Raw genomic sequence first — 19,798 nt, 5'->3', positions numbered from 1 at the left:
TTCTCCAAATCTGTTCCTCTACAGCATTTCTTGATTCTGTCCCCTATTCTGCTATCACTCTAGGTTAGAACCTCATCGTCTCTTGCCACTATCACAGTAGTTTCCTGGTTTCCCTGACTCAAGTCTCTTCTCTTCAACCTGTCTTCCACATCGTTGCAAAAATGTTATTCCTAAATTACAAGTCTGTCCATATTGCTCCTCTATGCAACAGTGACTCCTTGAAACCTTTACAGAAGATACAATTCCTCTCTTTAGCATTTAAATCCATTTGCATTATGACTCCAGCCCACCCTTTTAGGCCTTTTGACCATTGCTTCCTTTAATATATTCTAGTTCCAGACAAAGTGGCAGCTAGGTGACGCAGTGGATAGAGCTCCGGACTAGAGCCAGGAAAGCATCCTCCTGAGTTCACATCTGACCTCAGACACTAGCTGTGTGACTCCTGTTTGCCTCAGTTTCCTCATCTGTAAAATGAGTTGGAGAAGGAATGGCCAACCACTGCAGTATCTCTGCCAAGAAAACCCCCAGTGGGGCTGTGAAGAGTTGGACAGGACTGAAACAACTGAACAGCAGCAGCAACAGAAGTTCCAGACAAATTGGCTGACTCGTTATGCCCACAGACTTTGCAGGCTGTGCTTCTTACCTGGGTTATCCTCCCTTTTAGAATTCCTAACTTTCTTTAGGGTTCAGGTCACATGCCACTTCAAGGGGGCTTATCCCTCAAAACTTTTAATGTGTCGCTAAATTACATTGTATTTATTGGTAGATATTTTATATTTACTTATTTACATTCATATTATTGCACTATAATAGACTATCAGTTCCTTAAGGGCAGGTACTGATTCACTGGCATATAGTAAGCTTTTAATAAATGCTTTTTCATTCGTTATTTTTGTGTTTTTTTTCCCCTTGGTACCTAGACCATAGAGAACAGGTACTTAAATACTTGTTGCAATGATTTGAAGAAACCAAATCTTGTCTTTCCTGGCAATTAAGTAATAGGTTGTCCTTTTACATTAATATTGCTTGGCAAATATGCCACGACTTGTATCCTGAAATGGTAACTAGGCTTATCATAAAGTGAAGGTTTCTAGAGGCAGCCAGAACAATTTAAAGAGGGGTGGCCTCAGAATCAAGAAAATCTTGGACATGTGACCCTAGGCAATCACTTTAATATCTCAGTGGAACCATCTGTTAGGTTATTGAGCTGACCTGCTTTGGTAGAGTGTCGCTATCAGGAATTCCCTACGGCAGTGAATCCGTGTTCCCAACTTTCTCAATCTAGACTGGATCACAACTTGGGTGTGCTTCCATGTGTATTCTTTTTGGTGAATCACTCTGAAAAATAGATAGTGGAAAAGAGAAAAATAATAACTTAAATGAGCATTTGTTTTAAACAAAAGATGAATTATAATAACCCCCTTCTAAGAGGACCTGTGGGTGAGAGAAGAGTAAACAGAGGGAAGGGAGAGTTTAGCTATTGATTGATTCTGTCCTTTCCAGAAAGTATTGAGAACGTTGAAAAAGAGGGCAACGATTACCACCATGAAAAATTTTGGAGAAATAAAAAAAATTTTGCTTGAGGCCATTTTGGTAATATTATACAGAATTATAAGTCATATTTATGGAAATATTTTATGATACATAATTGACTTATTCTTATTAAATAGGTAATACAAAGTACTCTTACTCCAATTTTGTAGATTAGCTGAGGCTCTCAGATTCATAAAGTTCTTAAAATTTGAATCTTTCCCCAATATACCATGTTATTTTTACATAGAAGAAACAAAAGATCCCCCAGTACACTTCCTGTCTCACTTGGGTGCTTCTATCCACAGAAATGATTTATTTCTCTGAGGAGGTATTTTTACTGGCAAAATATTACTTGTACTGCCCCACGACGTGTTGCCTGTCATGTGGCCAGTTTCCTTTAACTTGTTTTTCTGAATGCATTTGCTGTGTTGTCTGAGACTAGCCTCTCATTGCATTTAAACCTAGTTGTTTGTCATCTCGTTCTTCAGGACCCAGGCCAGAGTTTGTCATTTCTTCGAGGAAGCTTTCATTGGATAAGCAAAGAAATGTTGGGAAAAAAACTTTATATTCTCCCTATAGCTTAGATGTCAGTCATTAAATATTTTTGAAAGATACCTTCAGGGTGTACAAAGAGAGGAATTCTATATAGGCTGTCATATCCATACACAAAAATGTGTGCTTGAAACTATAATTATTTGACTGCTATTAACTGTATTTTTCAGTTGTGTGGAAACTGTAGCCTAAGCTCCTTTCTTCAAGTTGAGGGCCATGCCATTTCTAGAATCATCTTTTCTTTCCCTTTAGAAAATAACTTTCTGTAGTAACAGGAAGTACTTTCAGAAGGACTGGATAGTACTGGAAAACCCCAGGCTGTCCACAGCTGTGTTTGTGCTGTATCTAGCGTATAACTGGTATTATATTTTATAAGAAACCGTGTTAGCTTATACTTACCAGTTTATTGATGTGCTGCCTTTTTTTTAATCTTTAAAGTTAATTTTGCTTAATGCATTTATTTTATGAATATATACATACATACTTTCCCAGTCATTCAATGTACATTCGTATATATATTTATATATATATCATATATACGTGTGTTTTACTTTCAGGCCTCAAAGGCTGGAAAACGTAAGAAGTGCTACTGTTGACGATACTAAATTTTGTGCCTTGGTAAGTGATGTTTTAAGTTCATTTTCCTCCCTGAATTCCTTCCCAGATCTTTCATATGGTAGCTGCTCAATAAATATTTGTTGACTTGTTGAGTTTTTAAAAAGAAATGGAAACTTGGGTTAATTTTTAAAATATTGTACTATTTAGCCCAGTAAACACTAAAATGTGCTAAATTTGCTAAAATGCGAACTAGCCAAAAGCTTAAATAATTAGATTTTTCTTTGTATACTTTATTCATACGAGATAGAGAAAAATACCTAATTTATCAAGGAGTTACTGAAAAACAAACAACTTCTGGAGTATGTAAAATGGCCAGCACAGATTTGATTTTGTCTTTATATCTTCTGTATCCAGAGTATTCTAAAATGATAATTGATGTTTATATTGATGACAAATATTAAGGAATATCTAAGTACTAAGGTACCTTGTGAATTATCAAAGAAAAATTAAATTATGTTCAGTAGTACTTAGTGGCAACTTATATTTTTATATTATTATTATTTGAAAATGAATACTCTAAATATGGTTTGTATGAATATGCGTGCATTTTAATTTTAATGTATACATGTAGGTAGTACATCTGATAACTCCTTCTTAACCAGAATATTAACTTGACCTTCTTATTTCCCCTACCATTCTAGATAGGAGCTTATTATACTTGAGTTTTATTAGATATTGAATTAATAAGTTACTTGTGATTTCTACTGATGATATTAGTCATAGACAACCAGATTGATGTGAAAATTAGAATGTAAATCATTCAAAAGCTAAGCTCTTTTCAAATTACTTGCTATTTCATTTTTTTCTATTGCTTGTTTTCTTTTTTTCTCCTATCATAATGGACTACCTTTCATTTTATTTTCAGAGGATAGCAAATAGAAGAATTCTTAAAATATTTATTGTCTTATTGAGCTCTTTATACGGTTCTCTTGGTGATCTGTATTTGTGAGATGAGAAAATAATGTGACTAAATGAAATTATATGGACTATATTATTTTAGTGAATGGATGCAGGGGCTTTTCTCATTGGCCTTTTACTAGTGTTGTTCAAAGAGGTAACAAAAAAAAAGTTATCACTTGTCCTTTTCTCGTATTCTTCTGGACGATGTATAATTGTTAACATTGGTTTATGAATACTGGGGTCCCCAGGAATAGCTTTAAAATATAGTTTGTCTGTACTGTATAGTGTGAGATAGTGAAAAGAGCGCTGAAATGAATCCTGGCACCTGGGTTCCAAATCTTTTCTCTTGTGTGACCTTGGGCAAATGATCTGACCTTTTTGGGTCTCAAGTTCCATATCTGTGAAATGAAGGGTGCAGGAGACTGGATGAGATGACCTCTAAGGACCCCACTAACTTTAGATCCATTATCATCCTTTGACTTTGATAACATGTAGCTTTGTTGCTTTGAATTTATTTTCATAGAGGGGAAGACATTTTGATCCTTACACTTCAGTTTAATCAGGCCTTTCCTACATGAGACCAAGTATTTTTTTCCACCAAGTTGCTAAAAGTGCATTTGTAACTGCTCTCATTAATTCCATAGTTGAACTGAATTGAGAGGAGATGATTGATAGAGCAATTCGGTTGTTGAATATTAGAGTAAATATTTGCTAGTTAATGACATTGCCACAAAAACTGACCATTTAGAACAGCTAAAAAATTTCAGTGATATCCTGTTATCAATTATGACTTTTTCAGACAATAAAAAATAGGTTTTTCAAGTTCAAGTGATTGTGCACATGTGTGCTTTTTAAATATTGAAAACTAGGTATGCTTAACTTAAATGTGGATAGTTTTATATCTGTTTTCTTGATTTTTCATTACTGTCACAGAAGATTTATTTAGATTATTTGATCTTTTTATCGAAACTATATTCCTATGATTTTTTAGTTGGGGCTTACAGTAGCACGTAAGTTCCTTAAGGATGTCTCATCTCTGTATTTTCAGTGACTAGTGCCTAATAAATGTTTAACTTAGTTTTAAAGTAGTTTTATAAATATGAGCTGGATGAGTGATGCCTGGCAGTAGGAATTGTGGGGATTGTGTCCATTTCTGTTAGAGCTTATAACTCCCCACTCTTTAGCTGGGGTCCTCAGGGTTCAGAGCATTTTTCACACTTCATGACATAAGCATTTAATATTGTTGCATTAGACTTATGTGTGTAGCCCATAAATAAAAGGATGTGAATCAAAACCTAAGTCAACTGTTTGTCATTGAATGTATAGATACATATACCTAGCTCATCCAGAGGATCATAGAATCTCCCAGCTGTTTATTATGGAAGAATTCTTCCTATAGCATACAAACTTTTGCTTGAAGATCTATTCTACTTTTGGATAGAGCTAATTGTTAGGAAATTTTTTCTTGCATTAAGCAACGTTTTGTCTCTTTGTAGCTTGTTATTGTCGTTACTATTGGCTGTGTTCTCTGGGGCCAGACAGAACGTACCTAATTCGTTATCCACAGCCATTTCCAGACTTGAACACAGCTATTATATTATTTCCTTGCTAAGTTTTCCCTTATCCATCCCCAGTTCCTTCAACCAATTCTCATAATATATGATCTCAAGACCTATTCATCCTCCTCTGGAAACTCTCTGCTTTATCAGTTAATTTCCCAGTATCTCAAACTGAGCACAGTATTTCAGTTGTTGTTTGACCAAGACAACTAATTAACGTAGCGTAAGACTTCATTTTTTGGCATATCTCGCTGACTCATAGTAATCTTTCTCATCTTGTGCGTGTGAAGTTGCTTTTTTGAAGCAAATGTAAGATCCCTGCAGCTTTTCCTTGTCCATCCTTACTGCTTTACTTCATACTTTATCAAAGGTACAGATATCCTTCACATTCAGCTTCTCTGCAGTGAAGCTAAAAGACAGCTCAAGTGTGGTGTTTGTCTGTTTGCTTCGTTTGATATATTTTCTTTTTGAAAATTTCTGTGCTGATCGTCAGGCAGCTGGCACAGTGGTAGGACTTTCCAGTACTTAAACTTTTCTTTGATAGTCTTTAAAATTCAGTTTGCTGGAATGATTCATCAAAGTATTTTTGTTTTTTAAAGGTACATGATTTTATCTAAGGAATAGGGAATCTGATTTTTGTGGGTTTGTTTGTTACAATGGGGCTTTTCTGAATAGTGAACAAGAATTTATTGGTGCCTACTGTATGCCAAGCACTGTGCTGTTCATTGGTAATACAAATATGAAAATGAGATAGCCCTTGCCCTCAAGGATCTTTTTCCTAATAGAAAGAGAAAACATATAGAGGGGAGTGGTAGCTTTGGTCTAAGAAATGACATGAATGGCGAATATAACATTTAAGTGAATTGATTAACACCCTTTCCCTAAAAAGTGTAAAATGTGTTATGTGCACATGGAGGGTTGTGGGTGAGGAAAAGATATGTGCAGTAGCAAGAAGATGGCTGGAGTGTATGGGTACTCATTATTTAAAGAAGGTTACAGTGTCCTTTTTGGTGTTGAAACACTCTGTCCTATATTCTAAAACTTTAGTTAAAAGTAACTTTAGAGGCGAGATGACAGAAGCAGAGAAGAGCTCAGTCGAGTTCTCCAAAATTCTCCTCCCCAAAACTCTAAAATAATGCCTCAAATTGAATTCCAGAGTGGCAGAACCAACAAAAGGTTGGTTGAAACAATTTTCCAACCTAAGACAAATTAGGAGGTTGGCAGGAAAGGTCTGTCTGACCAGAGTGGTAATCAGGCCTGAAGCCCAGTGCAGACTGTGTAGTACAAGCTGCACTGCCAGCAGTGGTTGCATTGGCGGCAGCAGCAGCAGCTTTCAGAGTTCTCAGCCTCTAGACAATTGGGGGGGGTCGGGGTGGTATTGAATAGCTCTTTGGTAGGAGATAATGGTACCCTTTGCCAGTGCTGGGTTCAGGACCCTTTTGTATTGTCCATACACAGTTCTGGGTTGCAGCCTCAGAGCCAAAAGAAGTGATAGCGCTTGCAGCTGCAGGGGAGCAGTGACCCTGGTTGTGCCAAGTCAGAAAAGAGGGTTTGTGGTCACTCATGGAGGAGTAGGAATCTTGTTATCAATCCTAAGGCAGAGGTGAGCATTAGCACTTGTGGTTGTATGACAGTGGGGGACCTGGTCACAGTTCCAGGGTCAGGAGGAGTGCTAACACTGGTGGCTGTAGGGGAACAAGGTCCCTTCCTGGGTAAAGACCAGAGCACAGGCCAGGAAAGTAGTAACCACAACTCTCCTTAGATCATACTGTGTTGGAAGCACATAAACCTACAGAACCCCAGAACTAAATCTGAAAACAGCAGCATGAAGGGCTGAAGCTTGAAACAGTTCCCCTTCCATCCTAGGGTAAGAATACAACTTTAAAATAAAGTTAAAAGTCAATAAGTAGGCTGGAAAAATGAACAAATCTCAAAATAGGAACCTTGCTATAAGAAGTTATTATGGTGACAGGGAAGATCAAAACACAAATCCAGAAGAAGAAAATGACGTCAAAGCAGCCCCAAGCATAGTCTTTTTTTTTTTTTTTGAGGGGGAAAGGTAAGGCAATTGGAGTTAAGTGACCTGCCCAAGGTCACACAACTAGTAAGTATGTCAAGTATCTGAGGCTGGATTTGAACTCAATCCCCCCTGACTCCAGGGCTGGTGCTCTACTCACTGTACTACTTAGCTGTCCCGCAGAAGAATCATCTTAAAGAAAAATGTAAAGTAGATGCAAACACAATAAGAATTCCTATACTGGTGGGGAACCTCAACTTTTCCCTCTCAGATTTAGATAAATCTAACCACAAAATTAATAAGAAGTTAAGGAGATAAATAGAATTTTAGAAAAGTGAGATATGATAGACCTTTGGAGAAAAGTGAATGAGAATAGGAAGCTGTATATGGCATCTTCACAAAATTGACTGTGTTTTAGGGTATAAAAACCTCACAAATGCAGAAAAGCAGAGATATTAAATGTATCCATTTCTGACCATAATGTAACAGAAATTATGTTCAATAAAAGGTCATGGAAGCATAGATTAAAAATTAATTGGAAACAAAATAATTCTAAACAATGAGTTGATCAAAGAACAAATCATAGAAATAATCAAAACTAGTATCAGTTCGTCAGCATGAACTATTTGTTTATTCACTGAATATACCTAGATACTATGAATATTAAAGTTTTTTCTTTGAAAAAATTTGTCTTGATATATTTTGGTTTTTATCTCCTTAAATTCTGATCAATTCTTTACCCTTCACTTAAACAGTGAATCATCTTTTGTAAGATTAAAAACAGAGAAAAAGAAATTCAGCAAAGCTAACCAACACATAAACCTACATATATTGTTCGGTACCCATAAGCCCCATCTACAAATAGGAGAGGGAAATGTATTTTCTCATTTCTTCTATGAACATCTAATTGAAGGTAAGAGCATGCTGGTCTTGGAGTCAAGGAGAGATTGGTTCCAATATGACCTAGGAGATTTATTAACTGTGTTATCATGTATTAGATATTTACCATATCTGAGTATCAGTTTTCTCATCTATAAAAAGAGAATAATATTCTTTAATCTCAGAGTTGTTGTGAGGAAAGCATTTTATTTAAATTCAAATTATTATTATCACTAAGAAAACAATTTAAGTTTCAACTAGTTATAGGTATCATGGGCTCTTTTTTAGAGAACTGGACTAGGGAACAAGAGTCCTGAGTTTGATCTTAGGTGACTTACTTAATAAAATGGGAATAAAATTTCCTGTCCTTCCCTCCCCGTTCCTTATATAATGAGCAAAATTACTAAGGGAGGTTGAGGAGGTTATTGAGATAAAGTTTGCATAAAATTTTAAACTCTGGGAAGGGAGGGGGAAAAATCTAAGATATATGGAAGTGATTATAGAACACTGAAAACAAATAAAATAATTTAATTTAAAAAAAAGAACATAGAATTACCTCCATTTCACAAACAAAGGATCTGAGGAGGATACACACACCACTCTAAATTAAAACATCACTATGTACATAGGACAGGTCAAATTGAGAAGTGTGAAATATTAAAGATGGGATAGATTTCTTCTAGTGAAGGGCAATCAGGGTAGGCATCATGGAAGAGATGGCACTTAAGCTTAGACTTGAAGGAAAAGGAAGAATTTAATTGATGGAAATAAAGGAGGATTCCATTCCCAAGGTAGGAGATGGTATATGCAATGACACAGAGAGAGAGGTTTATGGAATGGCAGAGAACTGAGTTTTGTTGGGTTATAGAAAACAGGATGGAGAACCATTTGAAATAAGACTGGAAAGAAGGATTGGAGATGGATAGTGAAGCACCCTGATGCAAGCTTTTGGTGTTGACCGGCCATTTCAATGATATGTTTGAAGTCTGCTTCAGACCTTTACTTGTTGTTGGCACTGGGCAAATCATATAACCTCTCATTTTCAGTTTCCTCATCTGTAAAATGAGGATAATAGCACCTACCTGATAAGATTGTTGTGGGGACCACATGAGATAATGACCCCCACCCCTACTTCTAATGTCTTCAGTCTGAGATTCCATCTAGTTTACACTGAATATATTTTGATCCTATTTAGCTATTTGCACATTGTCTCCCTCCATTAGACTGTGAGATCACTGAGGCCAGGGATGAGATTTTTGCCTTTCTTTGTATCCCCAGTGCTTATTAGCACAATGCCTGGCACATAGTACATACTTCTCAGTGGTGATGATGATGATGTAATGGCAATGATAAGAATTATATATGTAAATGACTTTGCAAACAATAAAAGACTAAAAAAAAGAATTTTAAACTGTGCAAAGTATTATTAAATAAAGTCTTATTATCAAAGAAGTTACTTATGTTATAATTATGAGACATTGTAGATGTGCATAAGAATTCTAATTACAAAACTGACCCTAATTAAAAGGCTGAGGTTATATCATATAATTGCTTCATTATTTTTTTTTCTTGTAAGAAAAAGAGTCATTGTGGGAAGCTGAGTAGTGAATATCATTTAATATTGCGGAAACCCTTATTGCTGCTGAAAGTGTGGCATGAGTTTTCTGAGACTGAGGCTGAGTTGAATTTAGGAGAATTTAAGTTCAGATAGACTTACACTGAAATCATAGAACTATTTACAAGAGAATGAATCACTTTTTACTATATAACATGTTATCTGTGATGGTCTTTAGGAAATAAGATTCAGTCATCATCTCTTTGCTAACTACTTCACTGACTTCTATTCAGAAGGATCATTCTTTTTCTTCTAACTTTTCTTGTAATTTTTGAGCTTTTTAAAAATTCTCAGAAATAAAGAATATTTCTCACCACTGAATTTATGAATATTCTTTTAGACACTTAAAAGCTTTGTGTCACTGGGCAAGTCAGTTATTTCGTAGATCTCAGCTTTGTCATCTGTAATGTGAAGAGATTAGATTTCATAGTCTCAAAGGTTCCTTCCAGCTCTAAATATATGATCCTGTATTTTGACTGTGTGAAAGAACCCAGCCAAAGTAATCTCATGATAATGACAGTTGACTTCAGTTGTGTGATCTTTAAGAAGGAGAATATTACCAAGTCATCAGGAAAACAAACTTCCTGATTCTGAATGAATGATTAAAAGTGGAGGTAGGCAGGGATCAGAGGTGGAGGAGAGAGGAATAAAAGAACTAGAATCTAAAGGGGTACATTAGATTGTCTTTTAGATAATTGGGGAATACCAAAACAAATTATGTTATATTAGTGTCATGGAATATTATTTCATCATAAGAAATGACAAAAGAGATAATTTAGAGAATCTTGGGTGATGTGAAATGATGCAGAGTGAAGTGAGTAGAGCTATTAAACTGTACGAAAGCAGCAGCATTTTAAAGAAAAATATCTTTAAAAAGAGAACCTCCTAAATCAAAGAACCTACAGTAGGCATGTTACCCTCCTCCTGACAGAGAGGTAATGGTCACAGGGTACAAAAAGAGATGTATATTTTTGGACACGACTACATGTAGATTTATTTTTCTTAACTATACTTATTTGTTATAAGGGTTTTTTTTCTTTCTCTTGATTAATTTTAAATGGATGGGGCATAGGTAGAAAGAAAATTTACAATAATCCCTTCCCCCAAATAGGAGAGTCATTGAAACATTTTAAAAATGCATAGAAAAGAATAGGAGAGGGAAATAGAACTAAATGGTGGAGTGTTAGAAAGCAGTGCAGTTAAGTTCCACCCCTCCCCATTCTTTACCTCCCTCCCCCCATTTCTCCCCCCCCACAATTCTCACCACTGAATTTATGAGTATTCTTTTAGACACCTAAAAGCTTTGTGTCACTGGGCAAGCCAGTTATTCTGCAGATCTCAGCTTTATCATCTGTAACGTAAAGAGATTAGATTTCACAGTCTCAAAGGTCTCTTCCAGCTCTAAATATATGATCCTGTATTTTGACTTGCTCTAGACTGCATTCTGGTGGAGCAGTTTAGAAGTCACAGTGAGTCATTTGTCCAACCCACTTTAACACAGCCAGGAGAATATCTATGAGCCCTCCTGCTCCCAGGGAGGACTGTGCACCAGGGCACGATGAGGTCCCAGACCCATGCCAGGGCATCACCAGACCCATACTGGTGCATTGCAGTGGAGACATTTGTGAACTGCCAGCTTTGCCACCCAGTTCTGGGTCATACATCCAGAGTGAAGTGAGAAGGGAGCCATGTGAAGTGGGGTGGCTTTCCAAGGTAAGGAGGCCTTAGGCAGTGTACTGAGAAAGGAAGAATTTCATAAACCAGCAGTAACAGCCATGTGTCTCACCTGTTCATGCTTTTCTGAGGTATTGAGTGCTGTGTTATTCCAGGATTTCAAGGGCAGGTTAGGGACCTGCACACTTTCAGTCTTCCCTAAAGAGTCTAATCCAAGGCAAAGCATCATCATTGCCCTCTTGGTCTGAGCTCTGTCAATTCCTGACCCAAGTTTCATTCTGATCAAGACAATAATGCTGCTACGCTCTGCCCCATCAGACAGCTGGGAAGTTTCTTTTGCTTTTGTAGTTTGTATCAGTTGTGTAGACTTCCCTTTGGGCTGGGATTTCTACCCTAATTATTCTTTTGTAGGCTAGGTTAGATACATGAACAGGACTGGCCAGCATCTTCCCTCCAGAAATGCAGCAAAATCAGCCTTCACTTGAAGTCTGAAGTTAAGAAGGAGGCTGGAAGAATGAGCAAACAAACCAACAGAATCCTACCAGGAAGAGCTCTTAGAGTGGCAAGGAAGCTTAAGATACAAACCCCAAAGAAGAGCCTCCAAAACGTCTGCAAGCAAAACCTCAGAGAACAACAGCGCTTGGGCAAAAATTCAGTTTATAATTCCTGGAAAAGATGGAGCAAGAGTTTTGAAAACAGTTCCCAGTGGTGGATGATGCCTTTTTTTTACCATAGTGAAGATGGACTCTTGTAGTACAGTAAAAAATTACTCTCCTAATGCAAGGCAGTGATTATGAGTAGGACCAGTACCAGGAACATCAGGGCCATAGCATGGACGATAACACTTCCCATATAGTCCGATTTTTTCATCACACATCAGGATCACCTGTGGTAAAGTGTCACAAACTCCTTGTATGTAACCTGTTTGGGGATCTAAGTGGATACTGAGGCTCTCCCAATAGTACTGCCCCCTCACTAATTCCTGATTTAGCCACCAAAACCTCCCCCTCTGTGAGGTATATAAGAGGAATGATATTAAATTTTGGCTTCCCTTAGAGATCTTTTTAGAGAGGCTACCCGCTTATTTCACAGGGACTAAATGAGGTCTCTCCCTCACCTCTATCCAGTGACTCAGAATTACTACCAAGACAGTGAGTGATCCTTTTTCTTTTCAGTAAATACAAATATACCATAGTCATATATCAACAATTCTCCCCCATTCTATTAGAAAGTAAGGTACCTCCCAACAGTACCAGTCTTTGGTTTCCCACATCCCTTCTGGGAAGGAGTTGTCCAAATGATTCCAGAAGAAAAGAAGCTTGCCATTTGAGGATGACCTGAATTATTTTTCCAAGGTATATAGGGTCTTCTGATGGAGCAAGAATGTTGAAGTAATGTTTACTCTGTTCTGAGGAAGAAATAAGGTAAAGGGTCAACTGGAATTATATCCAAAAACAATCCATTATTATCAATTAAATCTTACAGGAGATTGGATCCCAGAAACTCAACTGGAGTGCCCTTCCCCTTTCCCAGGGTAGTATTGATTTGTCTGTCACAGGCATGGCTTTGGAGAGGATAGACATTTGCCCACATGGGCAGTAAAGGTACATGAGGATGTAACTCTTGATTGGCAGAGGCAAGATTGAGAGCCACTTGGATTATGTTGGTGATCCATTAGGTATGGAGAACCCAGTAAGGCAGGAACCTTGTCCTTAGAAGTATTGTGTGGTCCTGAGCCCTGAATAACTTAGCGTCACTGCATCATTGTCCATATTGGCAGTAGGTCCGTTCCATTCTCCAACTTCTGCTGTTTTTGTAATGGCCCCAACCTGGTTGTTTAGTGAGTGATGTTTCTGATGGGTCCTGACATACCCCACAAACAACTATGTATTGGGAGACATCAGCACAATTCCTCCGCTGATTCTGACTCCAAAGGTGAGAACCTTTGATTGGCTAGTTCTTTTCTCTTCAGACCCCAAACCACCTGGAAAAGCCCAGAGCTACTGCCTGAGAATCAGTGTGAATGATAATCTTCTCAGACTTATCCCTCAAGGCTCTTTCATGCGTCGGCCCTGCAGCCTGGAGCTCAGCTCTCTGGGAGAACTTGCCAGGAACCTCATTCCCTAGGATATTTTCTGTTACTGGATTAGTGGCTGCTGAAGTCTAGTGGCATATGCTTTTCTCATAGCAGATGGAATTATTGGCAAAGGGGGGAAAATGGTGTCAGCCTCAGTAATAGTCACATGTGGCACTAACACTAGAGAACCTGGGTAAGTGAGATTTTTATAATACTATTTCCATTTAGCAATAGAAGCTTTCTGTGCCCTATTCATCTTGTTAGAGAGAACATCTTATATCAACCAACCTATAATGAGCAACTCTAGACAAAGGGTGATTGTAGAACACCATACCATCTGTGGCAAGCAACTGCTTTTCAAAATTGGAATAGTGAGTGGATATTCTGGCTGCTATAGCTACTTTGGAAGTCCATTAGTTGCTTATTCTGGCTACTTCTTCATACCTGCTAAAAGCTTCATTCATCCTGGTCTTTATGGACTAAGGCCTCTGGAAACATGATTAGGATCATAAGGGCCCAGGAGGGAAGATTGTGGGACAATCTGCTTTGCATTTTCCAATGTTCTAGCTTGTTCTGTGGGTGACTTGGTAAATGTGGGACATTAGGTGAAGAATGTGGGTTCTCTAAAACCGGAATAGTGTCCAGTAAGTCTCTAAATTTCTTTCTTAGCAAATGTTAGCAGCTTATTCCTAACTGAACCTGGAACCCTCTGGGTTTTTTCAAAACTTGTTTAAGAAGCTGTGCCCAGGATTTTATTAGGTTTGATTTCCTATTCATATATCCTTGATATAACCACCATCTGTTTCAGGGCTTCTGCCTCCATGACCTGCTCTAGTCTAGTAAATAGTCTTTCATTAATGCAGTAGTATACCTCACTGTCCTGAGGAAGAGGGCCTCTTACTCCTTCAGGTCTCTGCTCACCATATTGTGGTGGTATGGAGAGTTTAGGTAGCTTTTAGGAAGGACGGTGAAGATATATTGTACTCCTTCCCAGATGAAAGCAAGTTGTTCCTGACTAGTCTTATTCTCAAAGCAGCTAGGTAGTGCAGTGGATAGAGTACAGGACCTGGCTCAGACATTGTGATCAATGTATTCTTTTAATTTCTGTTTTACCTTCTGCTTCTAGAATAGCAGGGTAGTTTTCCTTGATAATTTCTTGAAAGAATTATCTTTTTTTTTGATCATGGCTTTCCCATAGTTCAATAATTTGTAAATTGTCTCTCTTGGATCTATTTTCATGTCAGTTGTTTTTACAATGAGACATTTCTCATTGTGTTTTTTCTTGTGATTTTATTTGTTTGTTTCTTGATTTCTCATAAAGTCATTAGCTTCCATTTGCTCAATTCTAATTTTTGAGGAATTATTTTCTTCAGTGAGCTTTTGTGCCTCTTTCCTCGTTTGGTGATTCTGCTTTTCAAGGCATTTTTCTCCTTATTGGCTTTGGACCTCATACTGTTTGACCTATTCTGTTTTTTTAAGGTATTCTTTTCTTCAGTATTTTTTGGTGTCTCCTTTACCAAGCTGTTGACTTCCTTTTTTCTGTGATTTTCTTGCATCACTTTCATTTGTCTTCCCAGTTTTTCTTCTGCCTCTCTTATTTGATTTTCAAAATCCTTTCTGAGCTCTTCCATGGCCTGAGACCAGTTCCTATTTTTCTTGGAGGCTCTGGATGGAGGAGCTTTGACTTTGTCTTCTTCTTCAGAGTATGCATTTTGATCTTCTATGTCATTGTAGTAACTTTCTCTGGTCAGAATTTTTTCTGTTGCTTGCTCATTTTTCCAGTCTATTTCTTGACTTTTAAGCGTTTGTTAAAGTGAGACCCTGCTTCCAGGGTGGAGGGCACACTGTTCCAAGCGTCAGGAGCTTTGTGCAGCTGTTTTCAGAGATACTTCTAGGGACTGTAAGTTTTCAGTTCTTCCAAGGTGGTATGAGCTAAGAAGAGGTGTTTCCTCGTCCACTGGCCTGTGCTCTGGCCTGTGAGTGGCCACAAGCACTCTTTTATGGTCTGAAACTGTGACAAGGGTCCCTATTCTACTGTGGCTGCAGACTCTGGTGTGCTAGCTGCCATCCAGGACTGTGACCCAGATCTGAGTATGGACAAAGCAACAGAATCCTGACCCTAGTGCCAGCAAAGAGACTCTTGTAATCTCCTTCTAACCAGTTGTTTGACCCCCTTATCGTTTGTGAGCTGAGAGCTCCAGAAATAACTGCTGCTGCTGCTGATTCAGGGGCTCCCAGGTCTGTTCCTGGTTTGCTGGGTCCCATTCTGTGCTGACACAGCATGTGCTGGACTGTGCTCCATTCTCACTCAGGTGGATAGACCTTTCCTGCTGACCTTCTAAGTTGTCTTTTGCTAGAAAATTACTTCACCTTGTCCTTTTGTAAGTTGTACTGCTTCAGAAATTGCATTATGGCATTATTCAAAGGGCTTTGGGGGAGATCTCAGGCAAGTTGCTGCCTTTTCGTGGCTCTGCCTCAGCACCCTTCCCATCCCCTCTTCTATGACTAGGCTCCCATTCTTGTCTGATAGTTTAGATCTCAGCAGGAACCTGAATCTCTGGGTAAGAGGCTGTAGGGTGAGTTCTTGATGGAGGTCAGTCAGTCTCTCCCTCTCTCTGGAGAGATGCATTCCTTTGTGTGACTGCCACTTCTCCCAGCTCTCCCTCAGCTTTCATTGCATTGCCCCAGAAAACTGAGTACATCCTCTAGTTACTGAATGTGCCTACCCAGTTTATTTCCAGCTCTCTTATGCTGACAGTCCAAGTTATGCAAAGAGATTAAAAACAACCAGGGAATGATGGACTTGGCATTTTTTTTTTACTCTCCTAGTATCATCCTTCAGCACTAAATGAACTAATACCTCTGCCTGAATGAGAACCTGCTCCTTTACCTTAGAGAGGACTCCCCATGTATGATCAGGAGAGCAATCCTTTGTCTCACCATCTGATTACCTCACCCAGTTTCGTATTTACAGGGTCCTTCCCCCAGCTCAATCAGAAGGTGAGCCACCCAGCTTACCTCCCTCCAACTGCAAAAAGAGGCGTAGCTTTAACACCTAATACTGTCAGTTCAGACTTGATGTTGAAATGAAAAGAGGCAAATCATTGAACACTGAACACTGCAAGGATATCCAGTGAGGATACTTAACTTCCCTAAGTACCGTCCTCCCCTCATTTCCATAGGGAAATGTATCTGATCAAAGAGACTGATAAAGTGACTCGTAAGCCAACTTTTGGAAGGCCCTAGAACTAAGAATGGTTTTTACGTTTTTATTTATTCTATTTACAAATATAAAAACCATTCTTCACTTGTGAGTGGTACAAAAGCTTGCAGCGATCCAGATTCAGTCCTCGGCAGCCCCTTCCTTAGATGACCAGGAAGCTGTCAGAGAATGCAGGACCAATCAGGGCCTTGGGGCAGCTTTGTCTTTTAGGTAAAAGCTTCCCCGTGCATGGATGAGAAGAAAGAATCTGCATCAGGGAATTACTGGTCATGTCAACTTTACTTATTGCCCGTATAACCTTTGTGTAATTTATCAGGCTATTTTAAAGGCACATATTTTTACAGATATCACTGAACTAAAATTTAGTACATATACAGGTTGGTACCTGGTAAAAATATAAATATAAAATTTTACATTTTCAAGAATGAGAAAAATAATTTTCAAGTGAAAAATTTCATACCTGCACAAGCCTGTTTTCTCTGCCTGTATTTCATCTGTCTTCCATTTTCTCCTTATTTTGCTTTTATTTTACATTAACAAATAAAAAACTTAATCCATTTTTCCCTCTATGACCTCTTCTCCTGCCACTGAGCAAAAAAGCGTTTCCCCATCCCTTGAAAAAAAAAGCCTTCAATACATACTTGCATAATTTGGCCAAAACAACTCTGACATTACCTATGTCTGAAAATATGTCTCTTTCTGCCTTTTAAATTAATTACTTTTCTCAGGAAGTAAATAGTGTGTTTCATCTTCATTCTTTTAGAGTTAGATTGGTCAGAGTTTTAAGTCTTTCAAAGTTTTCTTTATAACATTATCATTATTGATTGTACCATTTTTTGGAGCTTATCCTGCCTTCCTTATTGCAGCTTCTCTCCTAGCCTGTACTGGTTTCCCTATCCCAGCTCCATTTGCTGCTGGCAGGGATTGCTCACATAGCCTCTCACCAAGAGCCTTTAGGCCCCAGACCTCTTTTCCTGAGTTCAGCTGGCTTATCTGATATGGCTCTTCCCCTTGTATCTCAGGTCCTTTTCAGATATTTACAGGAATTTGATGAGAGAGCTGGGCACCTCTACAGCCTTTCACTTTGCCATTTTAACCAAAAGTTCCATAGGTATTTTGATGACATGAAGAAAATGATAATTGATGACCCTATTAGTTAATAGAAATCTTCCAAGGATGGTGATTGTGGGTGTTCTAGTTCTATGAGGGAAGTAAAGGAAACTTGTATGTACTTCCTGTTTGTATAGTCTTGTGGGAATGTATCATACCAAGAAATATCAATGTGAATATTCTATTAGTTTAACCATGAAAATTAGGATTATGTATCCAGCGGTAAACAAAGTCAGGAACATTCCAAAGGAAATCAGAGAGCATGATACTAATTTAGAAGTTCAGTTCCCGTTTTTTTGACATTTATGTTTATATACTGTGATTTGTATATAGAAGACACTTTACAAAAGTGTATATTTAATTGAATTGTGTGAATAAAGCCTCAGTGTGAACATTTGTGTTTCTACTGATGAGGATTAAGAGTTATACTAATAAGTGGGTCCAGTTGGAAGTGAATGAATTTAACAGTGGGTGGACTTTTGAAAATCCTGTGGGGAAGTGAAAATCCACTTAGGTTTAAATATTTTCTAAAAGAATGCGAATACTCAGCAAAGCACCGTTATGTGTTAGAGGTAGAAAAGACCTCTTTGGCTTCGTTTAAAACAGTAACAACGACAACTAATAGCTTTTTATATCTGCCTAAATCTTTCCTTTCTTGGAGGGTGACCTTTAAAATGGATTTGCCCAAAGAACAATGTGGTGTTCTTAATGAATATTGAAACACCATAACCTGTGAGTTCTTTGCATATACGTTCTGTACGTAACAGAGCCAAGGTCTAAAACTTTGACCCCACGGGCAATAGGGGTATCTAATACAGCCACAGATTAGAATATAATTTTCATTTATATGTAATATTTATCAATAATATCATGTTGCATGCAACATTTATAGTCACATAAATCACTAACATGGATGATTGACATAATGTTGCTAGATTATGCAGTTATACTATTAATAGAATTATCTTTATGATATATAATTTCTTTCTTAAAAATAATTCTCATTGTCTGGATCCGATAACATGTGCCTATAATACCTGCCGCTAGAAAGGGTGATGCTTGTAGATCACTTGAATTTGAGAGTTCTAAGCTAGTCTGGCATCTGTACTGAGTGGCACCACAATGGTGAATCCCTGGGAGTAATGGTTTTGTTATCAGGTTGCCTAAGGAGGGGCAAAGTGGAGTAGGTCAAGTTTTCTGTGCCTGTCAGCACTGCTTACTGAACTGCTAGCTGAGGTGAGACAGAGAGACCCAGTCACAGAAAAATAGTAAATAATAATAAGTTATCAATATATTTGGTAATTGACTCATTTGTCCCAATGTCAAGACAAAGGTTTGAAGTTTAATAAGTCAATAAATTGTTTTCTTATTGATAGCCTTCATAGGAAACATTACTAGGAAATCAGAAGTCCACATTCCCAATAATTAATCTGTGTCAGACTGAACTTTGTAAAGAGCTTTCTAGATGCCTTACCAGGAAGTGTTAGAGAAGTGTTCTGTGTGTGCCTTTCCCTGTGATTTATTGGTGGGGAAGGGGAAGAAAAAGAAAATTGTTTCTTGTCAAAGTAAATGAAGTATGAAATATGTCTCCCTAAGCTAACCAAAGGTACTTGTATTTGTATGAACATGTCAGGAGCATTGAACTCAAAACTCTAGTTTTGGAAAATGAATTTCACCAACTTAGTCTCCGGCCTTTAGTAGAATTGGCTAAGTCACACCCGTCACATGTCTGTCTCTCAAGGTGAGTGCTGTTAATAAGTTAGAATAAGTTATAAAGAGGCTTTAAAATTAGCTAATATTATCAGAGCCACAGATTCCTTCTTCAGATATTGACTGACCTTTAGAAGTTACTGTGATTTGGAAGTTGTTTTGTGTCCTGATATGCTTAGAATGCCTTTTAAGGGTTTTGTATATGCATGTACTTGTATGGCACATTTAATTGGTTAGATAACTAGTTATTGCTACAAAACCAAAGGCTGAAGTATATACTGCTTTCTTTTAAGTCAGTGAAACAGCAGCCTCCCAGAAAAGGGACTGCATT

The 19,798-nt window shown here is 37.9% G+C and overlaps 1 protein-coding gene across 6 annotated transcripts in view; it reads left to right on the top strand.

The window, feature by feature from the left end:
* Positions 1-19,798, top strand: part of AGPAT3 (1-acylglycerol-3-phosphate O-acyltransferase 3) — a 154,471-nt gene that overhangs the window by 53,900 nt on the left and 80,773 nt on the right. For all 6 annotated transcript variants that reach the window (XM_072614814.1, XM_072614817.1, XM_072614818.1 and 3 more), the window contains one exon: positions 2,643-2,703. The gene's annotated coding sequence lies outside the window, so the exon portion shown is untranslated. The remainder of the gene's footprint in view (positions 1-2,642; positions 2,704-19,798) is intronic.

The sequence above is a fragment of the Notamacropus eugenii genome, chromosome 5 (genome assembly GCF_028372415.1).
Source record: "Notamacropus eugenii isolate mMacEug1 chromosome 5, mMacEug1.pri_v2, whole genome shotgun sequence".
Lineage (NCBI taxonomy): Eukaryota > Metazoa > Chordata > Mammalia > Diprotodontia > Macropodidae > Notamacropus > Notamacropus eugenii.
The sequence above is the reverse complement of the archived record's forward strand: the minus strand, read 5'-3'. Positions and strand labels throughout refer to the sequence as shown.